General features: G+C 35.9%; 1 protein-coding gene across 1 annotated transcript in view; it reads left to right on the forward strand.

Annotated features, from left to right (window-relative positions):
• LOC145689012 (G-protein coupled receptor 54-like) overlaps positions 1 to 15,808 on the forward strand; it is a 386,032-nt gene that overhangs the window by 41,950 nt on the left and 328,274 nt on the right. The gene's annotated exons all lie outside the window — the stretch shown is intronic.

Below are 15,808 nucleotides of genomic sequence, written 5' to 3' on the forward strand. Positions count from 1 at the left end.
TATCTATATTGTATTGATTTCCATGACAATGTGGGCAAGGCCAATGCATTTTCATTGGTTTTTGAGCACGGTTGGATCATTCATGAAAGCCATGATTTTGCGTTCCTCGCGACACTCGTACGCAAAGCTTAATAGATAACAGTATATGTGTACCGTGATTTTGATCAACGAGGATTTTGTATTGAGCCGTTTCTTAAGGAATTTGGTTTACAAACCAATATCCTTGTCTGTCCGTGCGTTCGTCCGTTTGGGAGACAAAAATCTCAACGATTACTTGATGGACCACTATTAGTTTTGGGCAGGGTGTACAGAGTCGAAAAATCAGGAATTGAATTCGTTGATAGAGATGATCCGAAAGTGGCAGAAATCAACCATTTTTTGTTTTAACGTTGATCATTACTGATCCCCGAAGTAACAATTTTATTAAAAATATAATTTATCACAAGAAACAAGTATTGTACAGTCACGTTCGTAAAAAAGATCTAGGAATTCTACAATTCTATTTTTAACTGTACATATAACTCCGACAAATTAATTATATGGTTACTTTTCATCTTTTTCAGGTCTTCTTGTGGGGGGCGCGGTGGCTCAGTGGTAGTGGTAGAGCATTCACCTCCGGTGCTTCGGATCCCTGGTTCGATCCCAGCTCGCGCCGTGTGGACTTTGTGGTGGACAAACACCGTGCTCGTGGGTTTTCTCCCGTTTCCTCCCACTCTTCATTCCACCATTTCACTCATCTCTCATCATCACCGTCTCCTTTAGCCTAACCGGCATAAGCGTGGGACGTAAAACTTAAAGACTTCATTTCATTTGAGGTCTTCTCCGTTGGTGCCTGCGTCAAAGTTTACCATCTGCTGGTGCGAATTGAGAGCATTAGAAAAGAAAATGAATATTCAGATTGTTTATTAATATAACTCTTTAGTCGAATTGTTAGTGCGTGAGACTTCAGTATCCGTGGTCACTGGTACTATTTCCAGTGGGAGCATAAAATTTTCTGGTATTGACCCAGGACCATGAGGAAATTGGATAGCTGCCTGAATTCGTCGATGAAGGGGCGAAGTGGCGTAACTTGAAAAATTACGTTTTTGAGTTATGAATACCATTCATATATGACTAACCACCTCTGTTACCTGTGAAAATTTCGTGGCTGAATTCCCACTGGTTCCGGAGATAAAGCACCTAGCACTTGGCGTATCTTGAAAGGACCCCGCACTTTTCTTATGGAAAGTGGCTTTCGGCTAATGTTGTTGAAACTTCGCTGGTTGATAGTTCTTAACATATGGATCAAAAGTCTCAATGGGCACAAAGACCGAAATCCACTCCTTCCCCCCCAAAAACCGCCTCCAAGTAGCTGGGGGGCATTGAACTGATTTCAGCATGTAAAACATTTTGTTATTTTAATCAACTCAACAAGGACCCCAAACAACCACATGTTAGACTATCAAACTACCCCACTTGACACCGCCCTTTGCCCCCACATTGCCCCCCCCCCCCCGCGAATTACCTTACGGATGTTCCATATTACTGTAGTTTATAGTTGCGCGTATGTGTTGAAATACCTACAGTTTTGGTCTCACCGACGATATAATGGGTTTCACGTATCGCTGATTACGAATCTGAGGTGAGAGTTCTAGAATTCAAGATGGATGATCAATATGGCGGATTAAAAACACGAAACTCCTGAATGTAGCCACAAATAGCTGTTTACTAGGGTATTTTGGGTCGTTGGTTACGAATCTGAGGTCAAAATTCTTGAATAGCAATGAGTCATCGGGATATCTAATATTCTGTAAATGTCGTGCATGGCCTAAATACCACAAGACACTTGCAACATGCGCACATGTACCTAATGTACGAGCACCTGTACATGTCAAAACGGTGCTTGTACATTAGGTACATGTGCGCATGTTGCAAGTGTCTTGTGGTATTTAGGCCATGCCATCTACAGAATATAAGATATCCCGATGACTCATTGCTAAGTACCACATTAGATGCTGCAAACCGAAATGATGAAAATAATAAACAGATAATTGATGAATTATTTTAACACCGTTCAGCATTAAGATATCTGTGGTGGGTTTTGGTAAAGGGCAAGGGTGCAGAATAATTCTACATGGTGGCTGAAGTATCTAGGAATGTTGCGTACTTAAACAGCGATCTAAAAACACTCTGGTCTACTACGATTTGTGGCTTCGACGTTTTTATCCACCATATTGGATCTGCAATCTTGAATTCAAGAATTTTGACCTCAGATTCGTAACCAACGACCCAAAATACCCTAGTAAACAGCTATTTGTGGCTACATTCAGGAGTTTCGTGTTTTTAATCCGCCATATTGATCATCCATCTTAAATTCTAGAACTCTCACCTCAGATTCGTAATCAGCGATACGTGAAACCCATTATATCGTCGGTGAGACCAAAACTGTAGGTATTTCAACACATACGCGCAACTATAAACTACAGTAATATGGAACATCCGTAAGGTAATTCGCGGGGGGGGGGGAATGTGGGGGGCAAAGGGCGGTGTCAAGTGGGGTAGTTTGATAGTCTAACATGTGGTTGTTTGGGGTCCTTGTTGAGTTGATTAAAACAACAAATTGTTTTACATGCTGAAATCAGTTCAATCCCCCCCAGCTACTTGGAGGCGGTTTTTGGGGGGGAAGGAGTGGATTTCGGTCTTTGTGCCCATTGAGACTTTTGATCCATATGTTAAGAACTATCAACCAGCGAAGTTTCAACAACATTAGCCGAAAGCCACTTTCCATAAGAAAAGTGCGGGGTCCTTTTCGATATAAAAACAATCTGCGAAGGGACGTAAGTAAGATAAGCCCGTTCGCCATTTTTTGTTTCTTCAGTAGCTGCTAAGAAATAAAACCGCGTACGGGCGTAAGCTTATATTGGTAAAGTCTTTGTCGGCAATGTCGCCACAGAAAGAGAGAGAAAAAAACATATATTTCAAGCTTTGTTGACAATCCGCCAAGGTTTATTTTGTTTAACAGTGCGGAAACAATTCAATCAAAGTAACAATAGAATATTTACGTAGTGGTTTCCTTCAGTTTTCTGTACTCATGCATGATCGTATTCCAGTTTTCTTAACTTAGAATATAGAATAATAGCATTGTGCAGCTGGCTTTTGTTGGAGGAAGTTGTTACCAAGATTGATGTGCTAGTAGAGTGGGATACTGGAGGACTGAACGTTGTAGCAGATAAGGAATTGGTGTGTGTTTCAGGGAAGGAAATTACTGTTGGTTGTCGTGTGAAAATGTATTCGTTACCGGATAGAAAGTGGTATTGTGGAATAGTAAAAGACACTGTGTCCCGACGTGTCAATGAGGAAAAATGTAACTGCAACAAGTGGTGACACTGAAAGTGAGAATTCTGAAGATGATGTTCCCCTTATACAATTAATACAAGGAAAGAAAATAAACGAAAATTTAAGTTTAAATCCCACTGATATTTTATATTGTGATGGGGACGACTCTGACCTTGATCCAACACATAAAGCGGAGTGTGAAGTACGAGGTTGTGAAAGGGAAGTGTTCAGAGCATGTCCGTTGTGCAGTATGTTGTTGTACTGGAGACATTTCGACAAACCATTGAATTGTGAAAATCAGCATGAACTCTTTGAACAGGGTGACATCCAGAAGTCCTAAAGTGCAGAAGTCCTAAAATGCAGAAGTCCTAAAAATATGGGCACTAGACCTAAATTTTAGGACTTCTGCACTTTAGGACTTCTGCACTTTAGGACTTCTGCATTTTAGGACTTCTGCACTTTAGGACTTCTGCATTTTAGGACTTCTGCACTTTAGGACTTCTGCATTTTAGGACTTCTGCACTTTAGGACTTCTGCACTTTAGGACTTCTGCCGTTTAGGACTTCTGCCATTTAGGACTTGTGCCTTTATCATTCACTTGCTTTAGTTCTGAAATTCGCCACCACCACACGAAATTGGGACGATGCAGCAACTAGTTGGCAATAATGTTACGAACGTATCTAATTCCAACAGTAACAGCTATATTTGTACTACTAAGATCGTTATTATCACTATCTGTTCTGCACTTATACACGAATTACATAATACAACCTATTTCATTCTAAGAATTAATTACATAATTTGTTAAGAAATTCGTTTCTTTCGAATGGAGATACGAGAATCCCAAGACAAATTCCTAAAACAAGAATAAATAAATAAATAAATAATAAAAAAATGTTTAAAAAGAATATTTTACCAGACTTCTGAAACCAAGCAAACATTCAGAATTGCAATATATACTGTGCGGAGCGTATTTTATTAAGAGTAGGACAAAAATCCACCAAAGTTTACTTAATTAGGACAAAAGCACACTAGACATTTCACGAGTGAACATTAAATACCAACTGTATACATAAAGAACGCAGTAAATTTAAAATTGAGCAAAGAACATTTATTATGCAATACAGTGGGTGACATTAATAAGTCTTAAATGGCACAAGTCCTAAAAATATAGGCATTAGACCTAAATTTTAGGTCCTGTGCCATTTTTGCAGAAATTACTACATAGTCATTTAGGGGTGTAGCCTGCAAATTTTTCTAGGGGAGCATGATTTTTATATATTAAAAGCAAATCAAAAGTTTATTTCCAGATTACGAAAGCTTCAATAAGACAATAAATTTATACATATTACACATGTACACAAATACATAATATTATTATATTTCCAGTTAGTTCCTTTTTGAAACCTGGACCTTGACAGAGCGTAAATTTAAAATCACAGCTTGTGGGAAATGTACGAATCAGGTAGTTATAAGAAATCGGAAACTGTTCATGGAAATCCATTTGTTTGACTGTATTTATCTTCTGTACTCTTATATAAAAGAGTAAAGATGAGTGATTTTTTGGGCATACTACTACAAGTAGAGTCGTTAAATTTTAATTATAAAATATAATTTTCTTATGAAAGCAGGACATAAGAAAGAATTTTTGGAAATAAGTATCGTAAAACGGGTGGGGCAAGATTTTTTTAAAGGGTAGTGTATCTCGCAAGTTTCTGAAGCTAGTAAAATGAAACTTGGCATATAATCTTTCCTGTTAAAAAAAAAAAAAAACTGAAAATTGAACACATAAAAAGGAAAGAGCAAAGGGAGCACTTTTTTAATGTTCGAGTTCCCCATTACTTACTCAGAAAATATGTAAATAAATTAAGGAAGGATTTGTTTAAGCTAGATGCGTGAAACTCGGTATTTGAACTTTTAACTAAAAGTAATAAAATACTATATGTTTCAGTTTCTTGAAAATTACATTTCTAAGGGGAAGGAGGGTCAATTTCTATAATATTAAAATATCCCACTGCTTATAAGATTTGGGCAGAAAACTCTTTTCCTTTAGGCCTCGGTTATTCCAGTTAAGCAAATGAGAGTACAAAGTGGCTAATTAATTAGGTTCTTTTAATTATTTTAACATGTTGACGTAGTTTAATTCTTTTAAAACTGTATTCTTTCACATTATATTATAAACATCCTTCATTTGCTGTAATTATTAAACACGTTTAAGAACAAAAGAGTAACTCATAATAGAAACAATTTCTGCAGGAACAACTGGTAGGATTCAACCTCTTGTGTTCTTTAGGCCGTTAAAAATTTTCTTGAGACATTTTTCTGACACTGTCCTTCTCTACAACTATAACATGAATTTACATCTCCGTAATAATATAATTAAGATCTCATCACTGATTCATAATCAGTTTTCTTTTCCTAGATTTGCTAATCTTATTGGGTATGCATGATATAAAAGCGGTTATTGGAAGAAAAACCATCTGTGTTTGAAAATTTTCTTTCAAAGATTGTGCAGCATTTTGCGATTTGTGCACAGTTATTGCCGTAATAAGGTGTGTGTGTGGTGTACACAATGTTTATGCATCACACACTTTTTTACTATATATCATTACCGTAAAACGTTTTCCCAATCAATTAATAATTATAACATTTGAGGATATAAGAAGTTCTGACATAGAGTGAAGCGAGGGGACTCACTATAAATAAGTAACCCTTGCCAATTACAGAAACATTTAATTTTTATTTTATTTATTAATTTATATATTCTACTTCGTGAATTTATTTCTCCCTAACGAATAATTTTCATTTTGAAGAGTGGACGTTTCGGTGTAAACATTAGAACTTTTACACCGAACCAGCCTGACCTTAACCGGCGAACGTCCTTACACCGAGCAATCCGTACACCGAAACGCCCTGCACCAAAACGTCCTACACCGAAACAGCCGTATCCCAGGAGTAGTTAATTACGAATATGACAATTATTTGCTACAGAAAGACTTCTGTACAAGAAATATATGTGTAAAAATAATTTACTTCAAAACAACACAAGGAAAGCAAAATTTATGACGTACATAACTAAAACACAATATTATGTTACTAATATGAAGTCAATGGTGTGGAAATAGAGAAAAACAGATATTATGAAAGATCTGGGAATCACATTTGGTAGAAAGTTAAAATTTTGTCAACATAGAAATATATCATGGAAAGAGTAAGAAAGGACAATAGGCTTCATTTATTTATTTATTTATTTATTTATTATTTCAGAACGATAGAATATGTATTTATACAAATAACTTGTAAGAACTAAGGCTCTGTAATATGAAACAGTATATCTAAAACTTGACTAACAGATTGACAGTATTCTTCTTACGGACGCGATGGTAGCGCCACAAGAGATTTTTAGGACTTCTGCACTTTAGGACTTCTGCACTTTAGGACTTCTGCACTTTAGGACTTCTGCCTTGGTATAATTTTTAGGACTTCTGCCTTTTAGGACTTCTGCATTTTAGGACTTCTGCACTTTAGGACTTCTGCATTTTAGGACCTCTGCACTTTAGGACTTCTGCACTTTAGGACTTCTGCCATTTAGGACTTGTGCCGCGAAATAATTTTTAGGACTTGTGCATTTTATGTCTAATGCCGTTTAGGACTTCTGCATTTTAGGACTTCTGCCATTTAGGACTTCTGCCGCGTCCCCTTTGAACATTCGTGCAATGTGAAGACACAAGTGAAAGAGAAATGCGGAGGTGATGTAAATGTGGATCCACAGCCAGGAAGTTACGAAATGGAAGGATCTCCTAGAGAAGAGGAGCATTTATTCAGTGAAGAAAAAAGTTGTCGGAAGAGAAAGAGAAGTATTGCCAAGGATTTACGAAGGAAGGGTGAATCGTATGTTAGCCCATACACAAAAAAGTTAGTTCCGGGAAGAAATGTGAAAGCAAGATGTGATGGAAAATGTGAAAAGTTTGGTAAAGAATGCTTTAAAATCACAGATGCGGAAAGACCAAAAAAAAAAAAAAAAAAAATTTAGGACTTTTATGCGAGTGGTAACCTTCGACTTCAGCGAGAATTTATCAACATATATGTAAAGATTTCTGACGTTAAACACTAAACTACGCAAAATGAAGAATCTCGAAGATCAAAAACAAATTGTTACTTTTTACCAAAGAGGGAAGAAGTGTCCGTGTGTAAAACCGTGTTTTTAAACACAATTTCAGTATCAGAGAAAACTGTGCGAACTGCTCTAGCTAAAAGAAGAGACTCAGGTATCATTGAGAAAGAAAAGAGAGGGGGAAGACGTTAGAGCCAACTGGAAAGGGATAAACTAATAGAGAAAATGATAACAGAACATATAAAGAGACTTCCAAAAGTCGAATCTCACTACTGCAGGGAAGATACGAAAAGACAGTATCTGCATTCAGATTTGACAAAAAGTAAAATGTATAGAATGTTCATTGAGAATCATAAAGATGAAATCACTCCCTTGCCAACTTACCTGACATACAGAAAAATCTTCAAAAACATGAACCTTTCTTTTCATCGACCGAAAAAGGATACATGTGGTCTGTGTAGCAACTTTCTGGAAGGAGATGAACAGAAGAAAAGTGAACTAGCTGACAAATATCAAAAACATATCGCCGAGAAGGATGCAGTAAGAAGGAAGAAAATGGAAGCTAAATATTCACCGGACTTCCAATGCAAGACTGTTGCTGCAGTGTTTGATTTGCAATAAGTCATTTATCTTCCAATTTCAAATGAAAGCAAACTATTTTATAAAAGACTACAATCAACATACAATTTGACTGTGTATGATCTGAAGACAAGGGAATGTCAATGTTTTGTTTGGCACGAAAGAGCAAGCCACAGAGGTGCATGCGAAATCTCCACTTGCCTACACAATTTTCTTCGTGAATTGGATGAAAAACAAGTTGAAGAAGTTTACTTGTTTGCTGATGGTTGTACAGGGCAGAACAAAAACTCAATAGTTGCAGCCATGATGCTCTACACTGTTACTACGGCGCAGCATACCAGAGTAATAACTCTAAATTTCTTTGAATCGTACCACGGACGGAATGAAGGAGACTCTGTTCATTCAACCATTTCGACGGCACTAAAAACAGCTGGAAATGTCTACATTCCAGCACAGCTACTACCAATTTTTAGACTTGCACTATCTGCTAAACCATATACTGTGCATTCTCTTGGATATCATGATTTCTTGGGTTTCCGAGATGTCGCTTATAATCTGAGGATCCTATCTGTAAGGAAGGATGATAATGGTGAAGGAATTGACTGGACAGACATACGAGAACTAATGGTGAACAAGGATCAACCAGACAAGATTTATTTCAAAGACAGCCATTTAAATATGGTTTATCGAAGCATCTCGTTACCAAGGAACGTTATATTCACCAAAACTCCGAAGTGTCTTCACTCATATCCCCCCAAGATTCCACCACAGAAGTATGCGGATTTAATGTCTTTGTGTGAAGGAGATACGCCTCTAGTGAGAGACCCCGAGTTTGCGTCTTTCTACAAAAATCTTCCACATTGAAAGTTATTTTCAAAAAAGCTCTTTAAACTTTGCTATTGTAACAGACTTTACAGTAATATAGTTTTTCTCAGTTTTCATGTTACAATTGTACTAGTGTTACTATATCTTGAATTTCGTTATCCATTATTCATTTCTGTAGTTTATTCATTTATTTCAAATACTATGTTCAGCAGTACTGGTAATAGATATGATTGTATGAATCGCCAATAAATAAATTTGTGAATTTAATACACTTATTATAATAGTTATTACAATAACAATTATAATAAAAAGTTATAATAATAGTAAAAATATATTATTATATTATAATAATTATTAAATGCTTCTAATTAACGGAGAAATTTTTGAAAAAATATCTCTACATACTAGACCAATCTTATTTTTCACATTTATTTGTGGGGCGTAACTTTAATCTTGATCTTTAAAATGAAAAGGCGAAAGGGCGTAAGTGATTCCAGCACATTCCACCAGAGTTTTCCAGTAGAAATTAAAACATTTCTAGCACGTAACTTTTTCCTTAGATGTAACAATAATCATGCTCTTATTGTACAAAATTTGAAATTTATATAATAAAAAACAAATGAACACGAAGGTATTATGTTCAACAAAAAACTTTAAATCGTTCTCCTGAAAAATCGTAAAAATCAAGATACGCCACTTCGCCCCTTCACCGACGAATTATGAGGTACTGAACTCAAGTCGAGAAAACTTAAAATAATGGTATCTAGGAGCCGATAGGCTGAACAGTGCATCACCTCTTTGAAGCATCGTGATCTGGACGACCAAAGCCCTTCATAGACCATAGCACCAGAGGGTTTAGATAATTTCACCACCACTGGGGGCCGCGGTGGCTCAGTGGCAGAGCGTTCACTTCTCGTGCTTGGGGTGCCGGGTTCCATCCCAACCCCCGCCAAGTGAACTTTGTGGTGGACAAACACCGTGTGCGTGGGTTTTCTCGGGGTTCTCCCGTTTCCTTCCACTTTTTTTCATTTCATTCATTTCTCATCTTCACCGTCCCCTTTAGCCTAACCGGCATAGTCGTGGGACGTAAAACTCAAAGATTTCATTTCATTTTTCACCACCATTTCAATAGGTGTAACTAAAGAAAACAGGAGAACTTGAATTCTTTAGTACCTTTCTCCCCTGTAATTCACCTCACCTCAATACACTGAAATACTTTATATTGTAAGAGGGCATCGGCCCGGCCATATAGCGCAAATTTCCATCAGTGACGCGTGGTAGGCTATGTGGCTGTGTTTCTTCGACATGGCATTTATTAGTCCCCCTATGATGTTTTTTTTTTTTTTTTTCTTTTTCTGGTAACGCTACTGATTGATTCCAAAAGTTATAGGCTATATTATACACGTAGTAATTGCACCTGAGGGAAAATTTCTTGCCGAGAAGCCTTCATAAACAATTGCATTACTTACTTGTTGAGATATCTCAAGGTCGGATTAAATCAACTGAGACTTTAACCCTTAATAGGAAACGCTATTTTCTTCGCTTACAGGAAATGTGTGTTTGTGAGACACGGACATGTATCAAGTAATATTTTTTTAAGAAAAGCATATGTATAATGTTAAATAATAGGAAGGTACTGAGAAAAACGATACCTTGAGTGAATCAGTGTTGCCAATGTAATACAAAGAAAAACCATACGTGTCTGACAGACACATATTTCCTGTTAAGGGTTAATATACTGTATATAAATGTGTGTGTGTGTGTGTGTGTAAATATTTTATTTGTCATTTCTTTCCACCTTGAATTTACTTAGTTTTGTCTTGAGTTATTCATAACACATAGAATGGTTAAGTTTAATCTACTCATAAAGTTTTAATTTTTTTATTTATTAAAAAAAAAATCTAGTCATGATCTTCGCGACTTAAAGGTCAACAAAAGTTTAGAAATAATTGTAGCAGAAAAAAACATTTTTTAAACGTGGAAAAGAACATTTTGTTGATAATAAAACAATTTATTCTGCAATTTGTTACAACAAAGGAATATATATCTCTAACTTCTCAATTTGATGAGAACATAATATGTCTATTGATGTACATGCTGTACTTTACTTCAACTTTTGGAAATATGTTGAGACAAATTCTTGTCCGATCTTAATAAAATTTCTTCTAACCTCCTTTTTTAAGTTTAATGATCCAACTTTGTGCTCCTAGGCTAAGAGAGACGTTGATGATGAGTGTTGGGTCTACGAGACAAAAAAATTCTCATCTCGAAAATGAGACGAGAAGTATATTTACAAATTCAACAAGACAACAAACTACTGAATCTCATAAGCAATATTAGTTCTCCAAAAAGTTAGATCTGAAAAACTATTTCACTGCTACTGATTCGAAGTATTATATATATATATATATAAAAAAAAAAAACACACACACACACACATTGATAAACTGACTATATAAGCTTAATTAAAAGCATTTATCAATGTCTCTAAATAATGTGAGTCTCGGTTAGCGTGAACTTTATTGAGGTTAGAGAGCATAAGTTTCTTCTAGGACAGTGAGCTTTAATTCCAGACAGTATGAATTTGAGATTGCATCAGCCTTATTGTTATTAGTGATCGCAGGCGCCATGAAAGATAGTGAACCTGAGCCTAAACAGTCTCAATCTGCGATACTGTGAGCCTCATAGACATTAGTGAGGACAAGCCCCATGGAGGATAGTGAACGTGAGATCTCGCGAGCACCAGGGACCCTCAAGTATAAAATGACGATGTGCGTAACAACCTACTCTGCAAGGGAACCTACTGTGAAAGCGGAGAATCTACCAACTTACCATTTGCGAAAGAAAACCTCATTTTATGTCAAATATTCTCTACTGAGGCATTATTAATAATTTTTGTAACACCGTGTATACAAAAAATCGAATACTTTATAAATTAGTAACAGCATATAGTCTTCTTTATTCCATGCCAGTCAACAAATTATACCTTGAATCATGAACCACGCATAACTTAAAATTAGTTTAATCTAAGCTTTCGTTTTTAGTGCGCAAGTATATAAATTGCATTATTGTATTAAAGAGATTCGTGCCGACAAAATGAAAACATAGGGGAAAAAAGAAAAAAAGAAAGGGAATTTTGGATGTTCTCATACTGCACGAAAATAAAGTATATTTCAGGAGGATATGCACATGGCGGAGCTGTATAATTAATTCAATTGTATATGCTAAAGTTGAAAACGCATCATAAAATATTTACGTGACGCAATCGAGCTTCATTTATAACCAAAGCGATCATGCCTGGCCGTGAAATAGTTTTTGAATTTCATTATCTTTTCTTCACAGAGTAATCTATTTTTTTTTCTCAGTTTCACGTCATCTCCCTTCAACCCGCTTTCGTATTTCAACTGTTTCTTACCCTTCGTTTTATTAGTCACGAAAACAACCTTTTGCGAACAGAATTGTTAGGAAGAATGGTCTATTCTTCAAATCCTTGTGAAAATTTTAATTAAATTGATTTTTTTTTTCTTTAAAGGGAAAGATTTTTTTGAGTCAAGGCCACTTTAAGATTAATTTGTATTCTATTAGGTGTCTTGGAGGTTTTAATATTTGTTAATACTTTCATTGTTTATTCGCCTTATACACACTTTTCTTTTTTTACTATTTAATTCATTCTGTTCTCGTTGGCATGCATGAGGATATGGTAGTTCAGTGGTAGAGCGCTTTCCCGCATGGGGTCTGATCCTTGCCCAAATAAGTTTGTGGTGGAAAACATCGTGTCCGTAGGTTTTCTCAAGGTACTCCCATTTCCTCCCACATTCTGATTCCACCCATTTTTCCATCATCATTCACTTGCTTTAATCATCCGACTCTCTCAGCCTAAAATGGATAATTGTGGAACGTTAAACTCAAAGATTTCATTTCATTATTCCTGAATGGGGGGGGGGGTAATCGTTAACTTAATACGTACTACACAATTTCCCATTGCAAAATTCCTATTTGAATTTGTAGCGAATATAGTCATACTCAATAATTTAGAAATAAAATATTCAACTATAAATAGTGTGAAAAATAGGGATGCGCACGAGACAAGATTTGTGGCTGTCTCGTCTCGAAAATGTGCTGTAAAAGTGATGTCTCGACTCGAAAAATGTATGTTTTTCTATTGGAAGAGCCTTGTCTCCACTCGAATTTTCCCAGGAAAATCCTGTCTCGACTCGTCTCGTGCGCATCCCTAGTGAAAAAGATTGTTTTAAGAAAAAAACTTGATCTGTATTTGCGCTAAACTGAAAGCTATTCTTTCTCCTTGAAACCAAATTGTATTACCAAACACAACGACAACTTTTTCTAATTTTGGTTAGAATAATAATAATAAATTAAGCAAAGGTGAAATAAAATTCGTTAATGGTTATTGAAATATTAATGACATTTTTGCGATTTTCCAAGAAATTCTAAATTCGTCCAAGTTTTAGCTTAATCCTAGCTTATAACCTGAGTAAACAGAAAAGTATTATCGGTTTTCTCGGTTAGCTGTGGAATACTTAGTATTTAATTGCCTTTACATGCTTTAAATCTTTTCGTTTCGAAATCATGAGAACGAGAGGAGTTGTTAATGTAGTTTCACGTTATTAAAATATATATATATATATATATGAAATCCTCTTCGTGCTTAATGATATACAAGTAGTCTGAAGAAGACAGCGTTAAGTTGTTGAAACTATTTTACATTGTTTTAATTTAAGGAAGTGTAAGGAAGTGTAATTATAATTTGGAGATTAGCATGGTCAGAGGCAGCAAGCACACAGTACATTTAGAGTTTTTGGTCAGAATTCAAAACTATCTGTTTTCAAAGTTATTATAAAGTATAGTTACAATAATAAATCTCTACATCCACATCTATGAGTCACTATATTTGTAACAAAATTCTTGAACCACCCGACCTTATCAAAAATGACCAACATTATTGTCCAATCCATCGTTTTCGGGGTCGCTGAGATGAACAGTGACACTTTTTATGCCGTTTAAATCCAAATTCAGCACAACAATTTGGGGGAGGAAGATGTATATCATATATATATATGATAAAAATGACCGATATTAGTGCCGAATCTATAGTTTTTGGGGTTCCTGAGATGAACAGTGACATTTCCGATGCCGTTTAAATCCAAATTGAGCACCATAATTTGGAGGAGGGGCAGATATATAGAAATATTCGAAAATGACCGATATTAGTGACGAATCTTTTGTTTTCGGGGTCACTGAGATGAACAGTGACACTTCCAGTGCCGGTTAAAACCAAAGCCCCGCAACCTTGTGGCAGCATCAGGGGAAGATATATAAAAATAACCGAAAATGATCGATATCAGACAGCGTTTCAGTAATAGTAAAAAGTGACTGACTAACGGAATATATTACAATTTTTTATTATTTTAACCCAGCGAAGTAATTGACGTTAGCACAAAATATAAAAATGAAAAAAAAAATGTCTGTTAATCATAACACAAAAACAACTGAATAATTCGAAACGAATTTTTAAACATGGTACCAAACTTGAACTCCACTTTTATCATTAGTTTTTGTTGAAATACGTACAAAGGGATGTTGAACATTTGTGTCAAAACTTAAATAACTCCTGAGCCTCTAGCTGATGATCAAATGATATTAGAGTTTATTTTTCCGTTTTAGTAACAAGGCTATTTGAAATGTGGATTTCACAGCTTAACATAGGATGCGAACTACATGAGCTCTCACGAGGAATCGAACCCGGGTCTGCCACGCCAAAGATGGCGGACGCTAACCATGTAGCCACGAGGGAGCGTAGTTAATGAGATGAAACTCCATACACAGGATAAACTCATTAAAATGAGCGGAAACGTGTTCCAAGCGTTCTCGAAAATTCCTCTTCTAAGTTGAGAAGGGGTGAAACCACACACACACACGTACACACACACACACACACGTACACACACACACACACACAAAAAAAAGAATGAAACATTAAACATGGCAAAACCTAATTGATTTTGTTGTTTACTGTAGTTTAGCGTCTGTTTTCAGCAACGGTTTAATACGGAATCCTAACTAGCGTGAAGTTCAGTTTTTTGTACTCTCCACCGGGAGTCGAACCCGGGACCACGTCCACTAAAGGCACATTGGACCAGCTTGGAGGGCTAAGTAGTTCTGTGTAGTGTAGTCTTTAAATTAATACCTACATATTTATACGTACTCCCATGCGCAAAAAAAATTGCGCGTATACTGTAACTCAAGATTTTTCGCATTTATTCCATTTTCCTTACGTTTATGGGTAAAATTCAGTTATTAGTATGTGGAGATAATAGAATGCAATCCATCTAAGGAGGTATTTCCAAAATATATAATAAAATAATAAAAATATAAGCAAAAAACAAAATTATGCTCGGTTTTGTGTATACTGGCAACGATGATTTCTAGGGATTTTTCAGTAGCAGATCACAATTGCGGAGGGAATTCAGTAGGGGAATCGAGAAGTTGGATCAAGAAACTCGATAGTGGATTAAAATGTTGCATTTATTGGTTAAAACCTAGTGTGTAGATTGCCTGCCAAATATAAATTACCTTCTGTAACTAAGATGTCGTACGAAAATATAGAATTAAACAGAAAAACTCTTATCTTAAGGTTCGAAGCGATACGCACCATGGTTATGAAGATTATTTCTTTTTAAAAAAAAGAGACAGCACAACGTAGCCTCCGTGGCTAGGTGGGTAGAGTAGCGGAATCGTAGTTCTTTTATTATTTTGACACCACATCGAATCCCATCCCATCTCATCCCATTTCTTTTTTCTTTTTTTCTTTCTTTTTTTTTACAAAGCATTATAATTTTTATGTTAATAAGAACCGAAGCAATATAATAAGGACAACTTACTGATATTTTGCTGTAATTTATCCAGGATTAGAGAACTATTGTTAATAGCTATTGTTTTCTGTTCATGTTGTTGTAT

The sequence above is a fragment of the Thermobia domestica genome, chromosome 7, assembly GCF_964235325.1.
Source record: "Thermobia domestica chromosome 7, izTheDome1.hap1.1, whole genome shotgun sequence".
Taxonomy (NCBI): Eukaryota; Metazoa; Arthropoda; class Insecta; order Zygentoma; family Lepismatidae; genus Thermobia; species Thermobia domestica.